Source organism: Panthera leo, chromosome A1, assembly GCF_018350215.1.
Source record: "Panthera leo isolate Ple1 chromosome A1, P.leo_Ple1_pat1.1, whole genome shotgun sequence".
NCBI lineage: Eukaryota > Metazoa > Chordata > Mammalia > Carnivora > Felidae > Panthera > Panthera leo.
The window spans coordinates 231,420,895-231,436,018 of record NC_056679.1 but is presented as its reverse complement, the minus strand read 5'-3'; the positions used below and the strand labels follow the sequence as shown (position 1 = coordinate 231,436,018).

At 46.8% G+C, this 15,124-nt stretch overlaps 1 protein-coding gene and 1 non-coding gene across 6 annotated transcripts in view; one reads left to right on the top strand and one right to left on the bottom strand.

Moving 5' to 3' along the window:
* SEMA5A (semaphorin 5A) overlaps positions 1-7,644 on the bottom strand; it is a 474,080-nt gene extending 466,436 nt beyond the window's left edge. For 4 of the 5 annotated variants that reach the window (XM_042953245.1, XM_042953272.1, XM_042953279.1 and 1 more), the window contains exon 1: positions 7,210-7,644. The gene's annotated coding sequence lies outside the window, so the exon portion shown is untranslated. Of the gene's footprint in view, positions 1-6,942; positions 6,989-7,209 lie in introns of those variants that run through there. The other variant, XM_042953255.1, reaches the window with a different exon arrangement.
* Positions 7,645-10,553: 2,909 nt separating this feature from the next.
* On the top strand, positions 10,554-10,624 carry LOC122203020. Its single transcript, XR_006195023.1, has one exon. It is a non-coding gene; the product is annotated as a small nucleolar RNA SNORD123 (small nucleolar RNA).
* The last annotated feature ends 4,500 nt before the right edge of the window (positions 10,625-15,124 follow it).

Here is a 15,124-nt window from a genome sequence, read left to right as displayed (position 1 = left end):
GATTTGTTTGGGCCGATGGCAGTTTAATTTTTTTTGTAATGTTTATTTTATTTTTGAGACAGAGACAGAGCATGAGCGGGGGAGGGGCAGAGAGAGAGAGAGGGAGACACAGAATCCCAAGCAGGCTCCAGGCTCTGAGCTGTCAGCACAGAGCCCAACGTGGGGCTCGAACTCACAGACCACAAGATCACGACCTGAGCCGAAGTCGGATGCTCAGCCGACTGAGCCACCCAAGGTGCCCTGGGCCAATCGCAGTTTAAGGCACTCAAATAGTAGAGATTATGTCACAGTTCCTTTTTTTCTTTTTAAACAACTTTTATTGAGATATAAGTTACATACTACAAAATTTACTCCTTGTAAGTGTACAATTCAATGGGTTTTAGTAAATGTACAGGGTAGGGTTGTAGGACTCTCCACAATCCAGTTTTAGAACATTTCCATCATCCCCAAAAGACCGGCCTGCCCATGGTCAGGCCCTCCCAAATCCCCATTCCCGGCCCCAGGCAACCACTAATCTGCATTCGGTCTTTATAGGCTTGCATTTTCTAGACATTTCATACAAACTGAATCATAGGATATGTGGTCTTCTGTGACTGGCCTCTTTCACTAAGCATAATGTTTTGAAGTTCACACACAGTACAGCATATATCAAGAATCCATTCATGTTATTGCCGAATAGTAGTCCATTGGATGGCTATACCACATTTTGTTTACCCACTCATTTGTTTTGGCTTATTAAATCTATAAATCCAACTAAGTGACCAGGCTTATTGGCCTATTCTCAGAAATAAGAAAGCTTGCCATATTTCTAAACTTAGTCTAGAATTCCTGAACTCTCTATAACGTATGAAGATACGTAACGAGGATTTCATGTTTCCTGGAATTTTTTTTTTTGGGGGGGTGCTATTTTTTTTTAATGTTTATTTATTTTTGAGAGAGACAGACAGAACACAAGCAGGGGTGGGGCAGAGACAGACAGAAACACAGAATCTGAAGGAGGCTCCAGGCTCTGAGCTGTTAGCACAGAGCCCAATGCAGGACTCGAACTCACGAACCGTGAAATCATGACCTCAGCCAAAGTCCAAAATGCTTAACAGAATGAGCCACCGAGGCGCCCCAGGAGTGCTATTTTAAATAAGTAAACAACATCTTTGAATTTCCATTTCTTATGTTTTAATACAGATGTCTTCAAACACATAAAGTGTCTTCATGCTAATTGCCAAGTCAAACTTCTCAGTCCCAGGTGCCCATCTCTCCTCCAGCTGAGACCATTCAGTGCCCCCTCAGGTCCCGGGTCCAAGGACCCCAACCTGCACTTCAGCAGCCGCAGTCTGACCAGCCCTGGACCCACACTCAGCAGGCAGGAGCCCAGCTTTCTTGGTTCTACCACTGCAGGCAAATTCAAGGACTTATTCCCTTGACCTGTCCTCTGAGTCATAACTTAGTTCTAGTGTGTTTAGTGTTACCATTCCTGAGGCTCCACCTTGGTTACCGAACACCCTCACCACGCTTGCAGAGATGCCCAAGCACACTTCCGGTCTCCTCCTCCCCTTCATCTTCTGGAGCACCTGTTTCTGTAAGGCTCCAAGGACACGACGCAGAGGTGGGATTCTGACCCAGACCCAGCACGGAGGCTTGGCCATCTCCAAGTCCCTCCACGTACTCCACTGGCCGACTCTGCACAGGGACCTCAACAGAGCCTCTATCACCGTCCGAGTCAGACAGGGACAATTTCACCACCGTCAACTGCTGCTGTCCACACCATCCCCTCCAGCTGCCCGCTCTGGCCGGGAATCCGGGGGCAGCACCGCAGACCCGTCTCCAGCACCAGCAGGCGGGCCTGTCCCCTTGGGACTCCTCCAGTGCCAGCGAGTGCTCCCTCTAAGGCTGACGCCTCTCCCAACTGCCCTGCCCGATTAGGCAAGCAGCTCTATTAAACCGTGGGCTTCTAGTAATTATGCTCCCCAGCTGCCCTAGAACTTTCTTAAAGTCAGGTCCACAGTTACAACACACAGGAATTTACACAGCAGACAGCTCAGAAGCAAATCCGTTATTTAGCTCATGCTGTATGTCAACGGACATTAACAATGGCTTAACTACCACATCTGCTGGCCCAAGGGAGTTTAATATCCAGAGCAATTATCTTTGCTTTGTACCACCAGTTACAAACACTGTTGTCAGCTTTATAATCGGTCGAGTTTTACAGCCGGTCTAAATCTCGGTCCTGTAAAAGGAATCCCAGAACCCAGTTGCGATTCTAAAATCCATGTGGTTGCAGGACGTCCAACCCCCCCTGGTCCCTGGCATCCGATGCGTTCTTTCAGCAAAAGGCTAGTGCGGTCCTGGCAGCCGGCACAGCTGCATCCTTGGTGGCTTCGGAAGCCCTCTCCCAGATGTGCCCCGTCTCCAGTTTTGTTACAGAAAGGGAAGTTCTTTGTGAGGAACTTTATCTAGAGTCAGTCTGGGAGGAATGCATTGCTTCCAGGAAGTTTAAGCCAAGCAGTAGCCATTTGATGCTTCTGCAGACAACTCAACAGAAACCGTGTAGCAGAATTTCTCTTCCTGCTTTTTTTGACTCTGCTTTTCTTTGCATAGGCACATCATAAATCGTTGTCAAATGTTGGGTGAATTTGAACTGATTGAAAGAGGCTCTATTTCCCGTGAACAATTTGTCCTTGCTCAGTCCTGATTGTCACTTGCCTAGAACTTATTTAATTTCACATCTCAGCAAATACAGTATCATTGCTCCAGGAGAGCTGGCTTCTGATACCGTCATTCTCCTGGTTATTTATCATACATATCTGTAATTGAATTACCCATTGCAGTAATGTGATCTACTCACAAATGTACATAAAAATGCAACATAACATACAACTGTTCCAACAGATACTTTCTCATCATCCCACAGAAGCACAGGATGGCCAATCCTAGAGATACAGTGACTAGTAAAGAATGAAAGACGGGAAGATAAAAGATTAGTGCCTTCACGGCCTTCCAGAAATAAAACATATTCACCCCCAGAAAAATGTATCCTCTTTCAGAATACGGTGGTTTTCAATATTCATCAGGAAACCAATTCTAGCACACGTGGGGGAGAAAAGAGAGCAAAGAGGGGAATGACTTTACTTTTTCCAAATGTAACAGTACTCTGCCAATATATTTTAAAACTCAGGAGAGAGACATAAAGTATGTCCATCTTTGCTCTTACCAGGCAACCATTTATCTTGAACAAAAAAAAAAAAAAAAAAAGAGAAAGAAAGAAAGAAAGAAAGAAAAAACAACAACAGAGGGAAAAGAAAAAGAAAGCAGCAATTCCTTTCAAAAAAAAAAATTGTTTTCTTGAGCCCACTGTTGGGTTAATCCTATTGTAAATGTCATGCCCCAGGTGAAATACAACTGGTCTTTGAAGCCGCCTGGATTCAAAACACTGAAATCCAGAGACAGGTTTCCTTAGCTCCACAACCTGTAGATGGCAAAGATCAATCGTGTGGATACCAGTACATTACAATAAACTACTTATGCTCCATCTTCTCTTGGATCAAATTTCCGCTTGCTTTACTCCGTTTGCCTTAAATTCCAAATCAAAACAAATTTTGGGTAGGCTCGTTGAAAGTGAAAAGTTGACTTGTGTATATGCTAGCTCACTTTAATTTTTTTTTTCTCCGTCTTGCTGTTAGGATTCGATTTCATATATCCAGATAACCAATACCTAGCAAATTCATCAAAGAAATAATATCGATATATTTATCAAGCATACCAAAAGCCGCTTCTTCAAACTGTTTCCCTACGAGCTATTCCTCAGCTGTCGAATTTACCATGATGATGCTACCACTTGGTGCAGGGATTAGAGACAGCAGATTGCCCCCTATCTACAGCAGATCATTTCTACAAGGCAGCAAGCAGGGTGATAAAAACTGGTAATTTTCGACAAAGCTTCTTCTTCTCAGTTTTAAAAGGTTGCTGGGAAACATATGTGAAAATGTCTGTGTTGTCAACAACAATACACAAAGTAGGACAAACAACTCAAAGCACTTACATATACTCATCTCAGGACTCAAGAAAATAGTTCACTTTCTCTGCATCAATTTGCAAATAGATGCAGGTGGGCAGAAATGTACAAGGTTCCACACCACACACTTTGCACTTGGGCAGAACTCAATTTGTTAGATGTTGTAATTTACATTTTAAAAATTATTTAACAGTAAACATAAAAATTTGTCACCTTGGTGTTATAATTATACCCTAAGCAATTTGTCTAAGTAACTATAGCAACAATTTCAGAAGCATTTTTAATACAACTTTGGTATAATTTTAGAATCAAGAATTATAGAGGATTTACCGCAGGATGCAGGACTCCTTTTCTCAAACACTGGTACATAAATTCTACTACAGAAGTGCCTTCCTAGACTCAGACATGTTCTAAACTAATTTGTTCTATCTTGCACACTGTATGATTGGCAATGCAAACCTTCTGAGATTATGTTCTTATCTCAGTTATTTCTAGAGTTCATAATTACTTGCTTAGGTGATGGACTGCCTTTTATACCTTTGGCTGGCCATTTAGCTAAGTTCTTTTTCACCCACTCCCACTTTCCTGTATGTTTCTCACAACCAAAGCCTGAATCTCAATGATCTTGTAACCCAAAAGAAAGACCAACGTTGGAGTCATTCAAAATACTTATCAAGCTAATAAAAATTATGCAATGATTCAGTTAAGCAGCTCTCTCCAACACCAAGAGCATTCAACATAGTCCCAAGGAGCTAGCATACAACAAAGAAAAGTTTTTCAGTTTTAACATCTGTCCCTGAATTAAGAGTTTCCAGTGACTTTCAAGCAAGAGGTCTTACTGCAAAACCACGGATGGGTCTTCAGAAGGTTTGTGAACCCTCTAAAACTTAAGTGAAAGCTTACTCTGATGCGCATATATTCATTATGGCCCCAGAGCTGAAAACTGTAACAGCCATTGCACTGTATGTTTCTATGTTCCGTTCTATCCAGACATGCTGAAGAAACAATTTTAAAAGGAAACGGCAGTGAAGAATGCAGGTTTATTTTTACCAAATTCTGAACATCTCAGAAACTGCTTTTGGACAGAGACAAGCTTTACCACCCAAGAGACCAAAGTCTTTGCTCCCAGCAGGGATCTCGCAGCTGTTTGCCATTAAAACAACCAAATAAGTTAGTGTAATTCCTAAAAGGCACAAAATGATTAGTACCATCCATCTTCTCCCTATTAAGGAAAGTATGCATAGACTAAAAGCATGTAAAAGCAGGTACCAGTTCATCACCCCTGGGTTCCATGAGCGCACAAATGATTAGTGTGAACTTTCAACACCGTGGATGAGCTTCTATTTTGTGGTAAGGTTTTTACAAGAAAGAAACTCAAGGAAAAAGAAATCTGTGTTCCAAGTGGCCCAAACAATTACATTTCAGACTGCTTTTTCTTTAAAAACAAAATGAAAAATGGTTGGGATAAAAAAAAAAAAAATTCCCTGTTTCCTCTGATACAAACACAGGCATAGACCAGAAAAGTTATTTGGGCGATACACGATTCCAGGTATTATCTCCCTGAACTGAAACTGGGAACTGGTCACTCAAAGGGGTGCATGATAAACATTAACCCCTCTTCAACTATAAAATTGGCACAATTAGCAATTAACTTAATCCTAATTACATGTGACAAGTCTTGCCTAGTAAAGACTGTTCTTTTCTTTCTGTGTCTACTTAGGAAAGACTAACTGTGGAATGAATAAACATATCTGCTGTTTCCAAACTTGGCCTTTATGACAGAGCTCTTTTCGATAAGCTTCGATAAGCTAACTGTGACATACGATTGCTTTTCTTGAAAGCAAGATGCCACAACCATGCATAACTCCTGACATTTTAACTAACATCCTCCAGAGGAACAGAACCTTGTCAGTACTAAACATACTGACAACACATTATTATTATTATTATTATTATTATTATTTATTTTTCTTTGAGTAAATAATCCCAAGAATGAAGACAGACGCATAGACAGAAGAGTTTGCAGGGATATGTTTGTCTCTGGAAGGAACCTTTCTCTAGACTTGTGTTTGGCAACCACCTTTCCTGTCGCTTCTCTTGCAAGGCTGACAGCTCCCTCTGGTTGAAGGATCAGCTCCCCCCCACCCTCCACTCCCAAGATCTGCCTAGTCCCCTTGTTTGTTGACTAGGACCCCCACCCACTCACCCAGAGTACCTGCTCTCAGCATCCTGTCTCCCTCTTCCAGTGCTCGCTCTCAGCGCCCCCTGCCGGCAATCCCCGGGACGCCGCAGGCGCAGGAAAGTTAAATCCCAACTCTGAGCCGCCGCATCCAGGTACAAAGCAAGGAAAAAGGGCGAGGAGGTAGACGCGCTTCCCGCCAAAGCCCCGGGAATCCGGATCTGACCGCGCTAGGCCGGGCACTGGGCACCGCGGGGAGGGAGCCCAGTCCACTCCTTGGCGACGGTTCCCCTGCACATCTCTGGAGGACCAGTTCCCTCCGGGGCCCAGATGTACCTCCGGCTCCGAAATCCTGAGCCAGGGGATGCGAAACCGTGGAGCCGCGAAGAAATGCCCGTGGAAAGGGACTCGCCTGGCGCTGCAAACCATCCGGCACTCCCGGGCCCCGGCAGCCCCAGCCTCATTCCCCCTCATTAAGCAAAGCGCTTGGCGGAGTTGAGCCCAAGTCCCACGGCCTCCCGGTCTCTCACACGCGCCGCAAAGCCCCCGTAACTCGACCGGGAAAAATCTGCCCCAGCCGGCGGGGCTGCGAAGCCCAAGCCCCCGGGACCCCAGCGCATCGCCCCCGACTACGCGAGCCCGGACGCGCGCCGGGTGCGCGCTCAGCCCCCCACTGCGCACCTTCCCTAGGTGGTGGGTAGGGGTCCCGCCTCGCCAACGCCAGATCGCCCGCCGCGTCGCTTCCGCTCCTTACCTCAACGCGCTCCGACCTCGGCAAAGACAGGGACACAAACTTCCAGCCCGTGCACTAGCCCAAGTGTGGGTGCCCCGCACGGATGGTCGTCCTAATCCTGTGCGCGCGGCCACCGGCTCTCCCCCGCCCAGCGCCTGCCAGACCGACCCCACCTGAGATCCACACGACCCACCCGCCGACCACTGCCGCCCCCGGGTCGCGGCCAGCAACGCTGCACGGTCGGGGCTGCGGCCACGGCCACGCGGGGACGGGGCGGGGGTCGCTCACCAGGTGCGAGGCGCGTTCCTCCTGCCAGTCATCCGGCGCCTGGGGCCCCGAGCAGCTCTGAGGGTCGTCTTCGGTGCCCGGCGAGGGAAGTCGAGGCAGCGGCCGCCTCAGCCCCGTTACCACTTGCCCAAACCCACCCGCCGCTCGCTGCGCTCCGGGCTGGGGGCGTCGGTTTGAGCGCCGGGCGCACGGTTCCGGGGCGCGCAGCCGGGCCGGGGGTGAGCAGGTTCGTGCTCAGCGGGGGCGACGGACCGGGAAAGGCAAAGTTGGGTGCCGGAGCCAGCTCTGCCAGGCAGCCACGGGTCGGAGAGGGGAGCCCCGCGGGAAGGGCCACACGGGCCGGGCCGCGCCTGCGGAGGGTGGGAGCCGCCGCCAGGCGAGGGCCGCGGCCGGCAGGGGGCTGCGGAGCCCACCCGCGGCGGGAGGACGCTGCGCGGGAGCGGGCTCAGCGAGAGCAGCCGCCGCCGGCGCCGCCTTCCCGGCGAGTAGAGAGGCGCGGGGCGCGCGGGCGGGGAGCTCGGGGCGGGAGCTCGGGGCCGCCTCGCCCCGCCCCCCGCCCCGCCCCGGCCCCGCCCCCGCCGCCGCGCCTCCTCCTCCCCTCCCCGCGCGGGTGAAACCCGAGCGCCCCACCCCGCGCCTGACCTCCCCGGGCCCCGCCCCCGCCGCTGCCCTTCCCGGGACGGGACCCCCTCCTCGCCCGCTTGCCCCCTGCACCCCAGCGGCCCCACTCCTTCCTCCCCGGTGCGAGTGCGCCCGAGCGTTGACTTTTCGGTGACTCCCTTTCCCCCGCCTCGCAGAGACCTTCCGTGGCTCCCCCGCCCCCCCATCCGGCCTCTGAGACGTGGCTCCTGGAGGCAGAGGGGGGGTGGGGGGAGGAGGTATAAAGGGCGGGAGACCTCGCGGGCCGAGACCCGAGACGTGGCGCGCCCACCCTGCCGGCCTCATCTCCAGGTACGTGCGCGTCCCCCGGCCGAATCTGGCCATATGGGGGGGTGGGCAGGGGCCGCCTGGGCCTCCGGGACTCCGAGTTTGTGATTTTGTTCGTTTTGTGTGACATCCACATGTGTGCTCTGAGCTGGAAACTGCTGAAAGACCGAGGGTTGCTTCGGGTTCCTGGAGGAGCTATTTTAGGGTGCACCTCCCGGCTAGCTCGGCTGAACTTCAGTGGAACGAAGTTAGAGAAATGAACAAATCCGACCAACCAAGGGAGGCAAGTCAGGGGGGTCCCCAGGGAGCCCCGCGGAAAAGAAAGCCTCGGATGGATAGAGTCAACTTGTCCAATTCTGGACCAAATGTTACTTGTTGCACTTTTGTCGGATCTTTCGGCCTTGCGGAGCAAGTGTAAAAGTGAAAAGATTCATGACTGGAAAGCATAGTACTTTTCAAAACGCCTAGAATTTGATACTTTGTTGCAAAACTTCCGTCTGGAACCCAGAGGGGTCGGGGGTCACTCTTCCCTCTGGATGGGGGTGGGGAACGGTATCTCTGGGCCCTGTTTATCCAGATCTCGGCCTCAGATGCCTCAGAAGGTGGCTTTGAAGTTTCCCTTGCATAAGGAAGTGCATGAATGCTCCCACCGCTGTCCCCTCTGCAGTGACATAGGATGCCCCTATGGCCCACATTCACGCAACCGCTACAGGGTCTGGTTCTCGGGATTTGTCTGAGGCGGAAGGGCCCGGTGTGCCCTAACTGTGCCAGTGAGCTCATCTCTAAAACAAAGAACACATCCCTGGCTGTGAGGCGTCGTGGCTCACGCAGTAGCCACGCAGATCCAAGAGGAGGACAATAGAAATAAATACAAAGTGACATTGATTTGTCTTTATAGTCCAGAAATATTTTTTATATAAAAGATAATTCTGAATTGCTTTTCATAAAAGCAATGCTGAAGGTTTCCGTGGAAGCTCAACCCAGCCCCAAATCTCCAGTTTCTCTCTCTCACTGTGGGTGCTCAAGGGCTCACTCGGATTTCCTGTAAGACATCCAGAGGAAATGTCAGTGTTGGAGGGCCTCTTTGAAGAAGGATTGTTTCCTGAGTTGTGCTGGGGGCACTCCGCCTGGTGCAGGGCAGCTGCCTGGCTCCTGGAGACTTAATGGAAAGCTTAACACTTCCTTCTGGGCTTGCCACGCAGGACACTTGCTCCTTCCTAACATTCCCATTGATTCTTCTGCCTACGTGGCACAAGGGCCTTGGAGCCCTCCCTGGGAGGAGGCTGGGCAAGGTCTAGCCTGGCTGTTCTGCTCCTGGGGAGTTGGCGGAAACGGAGGGACGACACTACCTTACGCCTGACCTTGCAGCCTTTGAGTGAGTGAGGGGACCTGTAGAGCCCCCAGCCATCAGGAAAAAGGGAGGCAGAAATGAGGACCCATGTGTTTAGCTAATCCTTGTCAGTGCGCCTCAACGTCATTACAGTTAAAGGCATGCACACTTTAAAAAAAAAATGCTTGGCATATAGAGAGTTAAGCACTGGGAAGAAAATAGCTTTCTACACCATACCCCAGGAGGGATCATAGCATCATGTTTAATATGTAACTTTATGTGTATGTGGGGCGGGAGTGGATTTTATATGCAATGTACGGGCTATAAGGAAGCAGTTAGAATATGTATATTTCATGATAATGAATTGCAAGCAAATTAATAATAAGAATGAGATAGTGCATCCTTAGTTTAAAGTGAAATGGACCCACACTGCTGGTGATTTCACCTTGTTACCTGGGGAAAGCTCCTTTACTTCTCTGAGCTAGTCTTTTCATCTGGAGCTTAAACCAACGTGCTGGTAAGTGTGTCCTCTGTTGGCATGAAGGAGATAGGAGGCGATGAAAGTGAGACCCTAGCCGGGGGTCCAGCACAGAGGTAGGCTCTTTTTTTTTTTTTTTTTTAAAGTTTATTTTGAGACAGAGCAGAGGAGGGGAAGAGAGAGAGGGAGAGAGGAAGAATTCCAAGCAGGCTCCACACTCATGAACTCCAAACTCGTGAACGGTGAGATCATGACCAGGGCAGAAACCAAGAGCCGGACGCTCAACCGACTGAGCCACCCAGGCGCTCCAGAAGTAGGCTCTTCACAAAGAAAATTATTTTAAAGAATCCACAGATGTTTCCTTTTTCCAAATGAAATTTCTGAGGTTTTTTTTTTTCTTTCTTTGAGAAGTCATTCCTCATTGAAGAACTACCTACATGAAGCTGCTTCTCATCGCACCGTAAAGCTAGAGGTGATAATTTCAAAACAAAACTGTTTAGTTCTCTTCTTTTCAGGATAAAATGAGAGCTCTCCTTGGACTGATTTTGATGAGCCATGCACATAATGTAAATAAAAAAATATATATATGAGAAACCTAGCCCAACACTTGGTGAAAATGATGAACCGTGGGGCGCTGATTTCATGTGACTTGAAAAACGCCATCCATTTCCTGATTCACCTTAATTTCTGTGTGGAGATGTGGGGGATCTCTTACGTCTCTGAAATAAGTAACCAGTGTTGTCTCCTCTTTGTGTCTCTCCCTTCCGACTGAATTCCAGCCATGTCGCTGCCCTGCCTCCTCTGTGGAGCGGAGCCCAGATCGCCACCCAGAAGAGGCGAAGATGTGGCCGTAGGTCAGGAACGCCCTCAAAGGGAAACCTGGATATTTGTGATCTTTACGCCGCGATGAGATAGTATGAATGTCATGAAAAACCTCCGTCCAGAAATCGTGGTCTCCAGGCGTCTGCATCGTCACTGGCTTTTCCTACAGAGGAGCCAGGGACAACATATCACAATCCTCAGCCACAGTGTTCTTGCACCCCGGTCTTCTTTCTTTTAGATCCATGGTTTTTAAGGATTCATTGAACTGCTGGATCATCTGATCAACCCCATCAGTGTTTCTTTGTTTGCAGATGGCCACATTTTGGTGAAAAGATAGGCCATTTTATGCCACGCTAGGATTGCCTAGTGCTCTTTGTTGTTCATGTATGTAAAGACCCGTGATTATGGCTACAGGTGATGCAGACTTAAGTTTTGAGAGGTGAGGCATCTCCGGGTCAGCAGAGCTTAGGGTGCCCTCAGCCCCTACTCAAGTCCCTGGAGCTTCACCAGAAACTCTTTAGGGTTCTTTTACCCAAGAAAGGCTCACCACCGCCCTTTATGTAGCAGCCCGCTCCCCTGTAAGCAGACCAGTTTTATTCAAGAACAGCAGCCCGGAAACCAGGACGCAATAGAAAGAAAATATGTCTGGCACATGTGAGAAGGAGCATACGTGGGCACCGTACAAGGGGCAGGTGCCTGGACCTCACATAGAAGGACTGGATCCTCTCTGTGGGCACCTGCTCTCAGCCCTCTGCCAGTCTGCGCCCTGGACACTCATCCTCTCCATTTCTCTAAGTTTCCACCCAAGTCCATCCAGAGCCTGCCCTGAGCTTCCCTTGTCTGGTCAGAGAAACATGCTTTGCCCCTGGCACCTGGGCGGTGGAGGTTGACCCAGCACAGCTTGACCTTCACACGACCCAGGTGAGTTCTTCTCTGGGAACGCCCTGGAATTAATTCCACAGGTGAAAAACACCTCATGGCTACATTCAGGGAGGCAGCCTACTTAAAGCCCACCTGCTAAGAGCCACTGCAAAAACTGAAGGATACAACAGCCCGAGCCTACGTTCAACGAGAAGTGCTCACTTAGTTTTCACTCAGAAAAGTTTAGTAATTCATCTTGCTTCCAGGAAGGGCCTGGTAACAAAAGACACTGCATATTACTTTAGTAAAACTTTTGCTTTTACTTCTGTGTATCCAGAGGACCAAAGTAGATTAGAGATCTGGAAGTATTTTTGCCTTTCCTTTATGGTTGAATTTCTACCAACCCAATTTCCATACAAAAAAAAAAAAAAGAAAAGAAAAAGTAAAAAATATCCATGCTCAAAACACCTGAAGTCATTTTTTTTTAATAAGTATAGTATGGGGAGAAGGAAAAAGCTAGGTTTAAAAGATTTTTGGGGGGGCGCCTGGGTGGCTCAGTCAGTTAAGCGTCCGACTTCAGCTCAGGTCACGATCTCGCGGTCCGCAAGTTCGAGCCCCGCGTCGGGCTCCAGGCTGATGGCTCAGGGCCTGGAGCTTGCTTCCGATTCTGTGTCTCCCTCTCTCTCTGCCCCTCCCCCGTTCATGCTGTGTCTCTCTCTGTCTCAAAACTAAATAAACGTTAAAAAAAAAATTTTTTTTTTTTAAAGATTTTTGGAATATCTAGAGGAAATACAGATGGTTTATAGCATGGAAATAAGCATCCGTATGGTTTCCTAAGTGGTATTTTCTGACATTGGGCCTTGTATGTATCTCGTGTCTACAAGCAAATAATTGCTATGCTGGAATCCATGTTCTTTTTATTCCTCTGTCTTTGGAAATAGAGCTTTGGGGGGAACTAAGTCCCTTTGGAAATATATTTTCAAAAATAATGTTAGTCCTACATAGATTTAGGAATAAAATACAAATTGGTCTGCCTCTTTAGTCCATCATTCAACGAGGAGATTAACTCATAATGACCTTGAGTTCAATGAAAAGAGTATCTACTAAGTGAAATTAAACCAATGGGCAAAGCGTCTCCTGAATCCTGCAGCAAATCAGTGGGAAGACGAGCTGTCAAGGGTCCTGTTGCCCATCTGTCAAGTCTCATTACAGACCCTTCCCTTCATTCCTATTGCTGTCGCCTTAATTCGGAATGTCAGCTTCTCTCACCGCGAATCCCACCACCTCATACTGGTCTCCCTGCGGCTCTCAGTCTATAGCGCACACCTCAGTGACCATCTTCAAACAGCAATCCAAATGGTCCTTAATAACAGAGACTTCCTTGATTTTATTTGAATTGCAAACTGCCCAGCTTAAAAAAGAAATCCCTGGAGCTAGGTGAGACCATGGAACTTAGCTGTGACAAATAAGATGTAAGTGGGTGCAGCTCCAAGTATGGCTTCATAAAAGGGGCCAACGATGAACACCGTGATTTTTCGTGCCTTTCCCTCTCCATGGGGATTTCTGCCTGGAGCTTGATTGTGGTAGCTGAAGTTCTAGCCACCATCCTGGACTGTAAGGTAACCTTGATGATACAAACCGTGAGACAAAGAGAGTAGAGCTAAAAAATAGAGCCTAAATGCCTGGTGACCCTATGGAACCCCCATGTCAGCCTAGAATAGCCTAGCTCCAAACCATAACATGAGAAAGAAATAACTTTCCCTTTTGTCTATCCAGCATTGTTTCTGTTCTGGATTTATCGGGTCCCTGCTGTCCTCCCTCCTCCCCTCCCTCATTCTTTGCTTTCCCTCTTTCAACCAGGATTGTTGCATACCATGTGCCCAGCATATGGCTCCACATTAGGAACAGAATAGAGAGAAACCGAGAAGATCCCTGTCCTTTCAGGACAAGCATCATCAACAAAATGGCATTTGAGCTGACATTTAAAGGATGATTAGTGACTTAAAGAGAAACGGGGTCATTCAGGGGAAGAGAGTGAGATCCAGGGAAGAGTGGAAATATTAACTTTAGAATTTAACTCAAACACACTTGTTAAAATGCCAGGGAGAGCAATAGTAATTGCAGAAGAACAGCAATGGGTACAATCTTATTAAACAGTAGAGAGGAAAAAAGATGAAATAAGGGAATTTGATCAATCCAGTAAAAGGCTGGAAAGAGAAGGAAGACAGAAATGGAAAAAAAATTGCAGAGTGGAAAGAACTAGTAGAAATTGGTAACCTCGTAACATTGCGTTATAGCAGAATGCAGAGAAATACGATGGGAAAAAATACATCAGGCAAATATCAGTCACAATAAAACTAGTTTACAAATCCCAATATCAGAAAACTGGATTCTAAAACAAAATTCTTTTTCAGTAAAAATATTCACCATTGAAAAAAATTCAGCTCATTAGGAAATACAAATATGTATGCAACTAACAAAATGGCTTCAAAATATAAAAGGTAGGGACACCTGGGTAGCTCAGTCAGTTAAGCACCTGACTCTATTTCAGCTCATGTCATGATCTCCCAGGTTTATGAGATCGAGCCCACATAAGGTCTGTGCTGACAGTGCAGAGCCTGCTTGGGATTCTCGCCCTTTCTCTCTCCCCCTCTGTCTTTCTCAGAATAAATAAACTTTAACAAAAACAAAATGAAAAAACAATAGAACACATATACATACATATATATATATATATATATATATGTATGTATGTGATGAAGCACAATCCTGCCACTAATTGATAAATCCAAGGGGAAAAATAGTATGAATTTAGATACCCTAAGAAAAGCAATTAGCAAAATTATTCTAATAGAAGTACTAAATACTCAGGCAAGATTTACAAAACTTAAGCAAGTCTGGGGCCACAAAGCAAGCCTCGGTGAATTTTGAATAATCTGCATCATGCGATTAGGTTACAAATTAATAATTTAAAAATAATTGAGAAAACTTACATTTGTCAGTTGTAAGCCACATTGCCAGTAGCATGTGTGACAAAGAAATGGTAATGGAAGTCAGGAAAATTCGTATGTTGTATGAAAATGGAACATTTAAAACTTACATAATGTAGCTAAAGTAGTATTTACAGAGAAATTTAGCCTTGAGCACTTTTATTAGGAAAGAAGTGCTGAAATTAACAAGACAAATGCCCAACTCATTAGGAACAAAGCAAGCCAAAGAACATAGTTATTAATATCACATATTAATAAGATAAACTACAAAGTTACAAGACAGCAAAACTAAGCTGTTTAAAAAATAATAAAATACCAATAAAATAAGCAAACATCTGGCAAGGTATATAATTCACTAGAAATTTAGCTTTAGGAAACTACAAAAGTGAAAATCCAAATACATTTATCACCAGTAAAGAAACTGAGTCAGTAAGCAAACAGCAAGTAAAATAAACAAGATGGATGATTTTCTAGGAAGATTCTACAAATATTCAAGGCACAATTAAT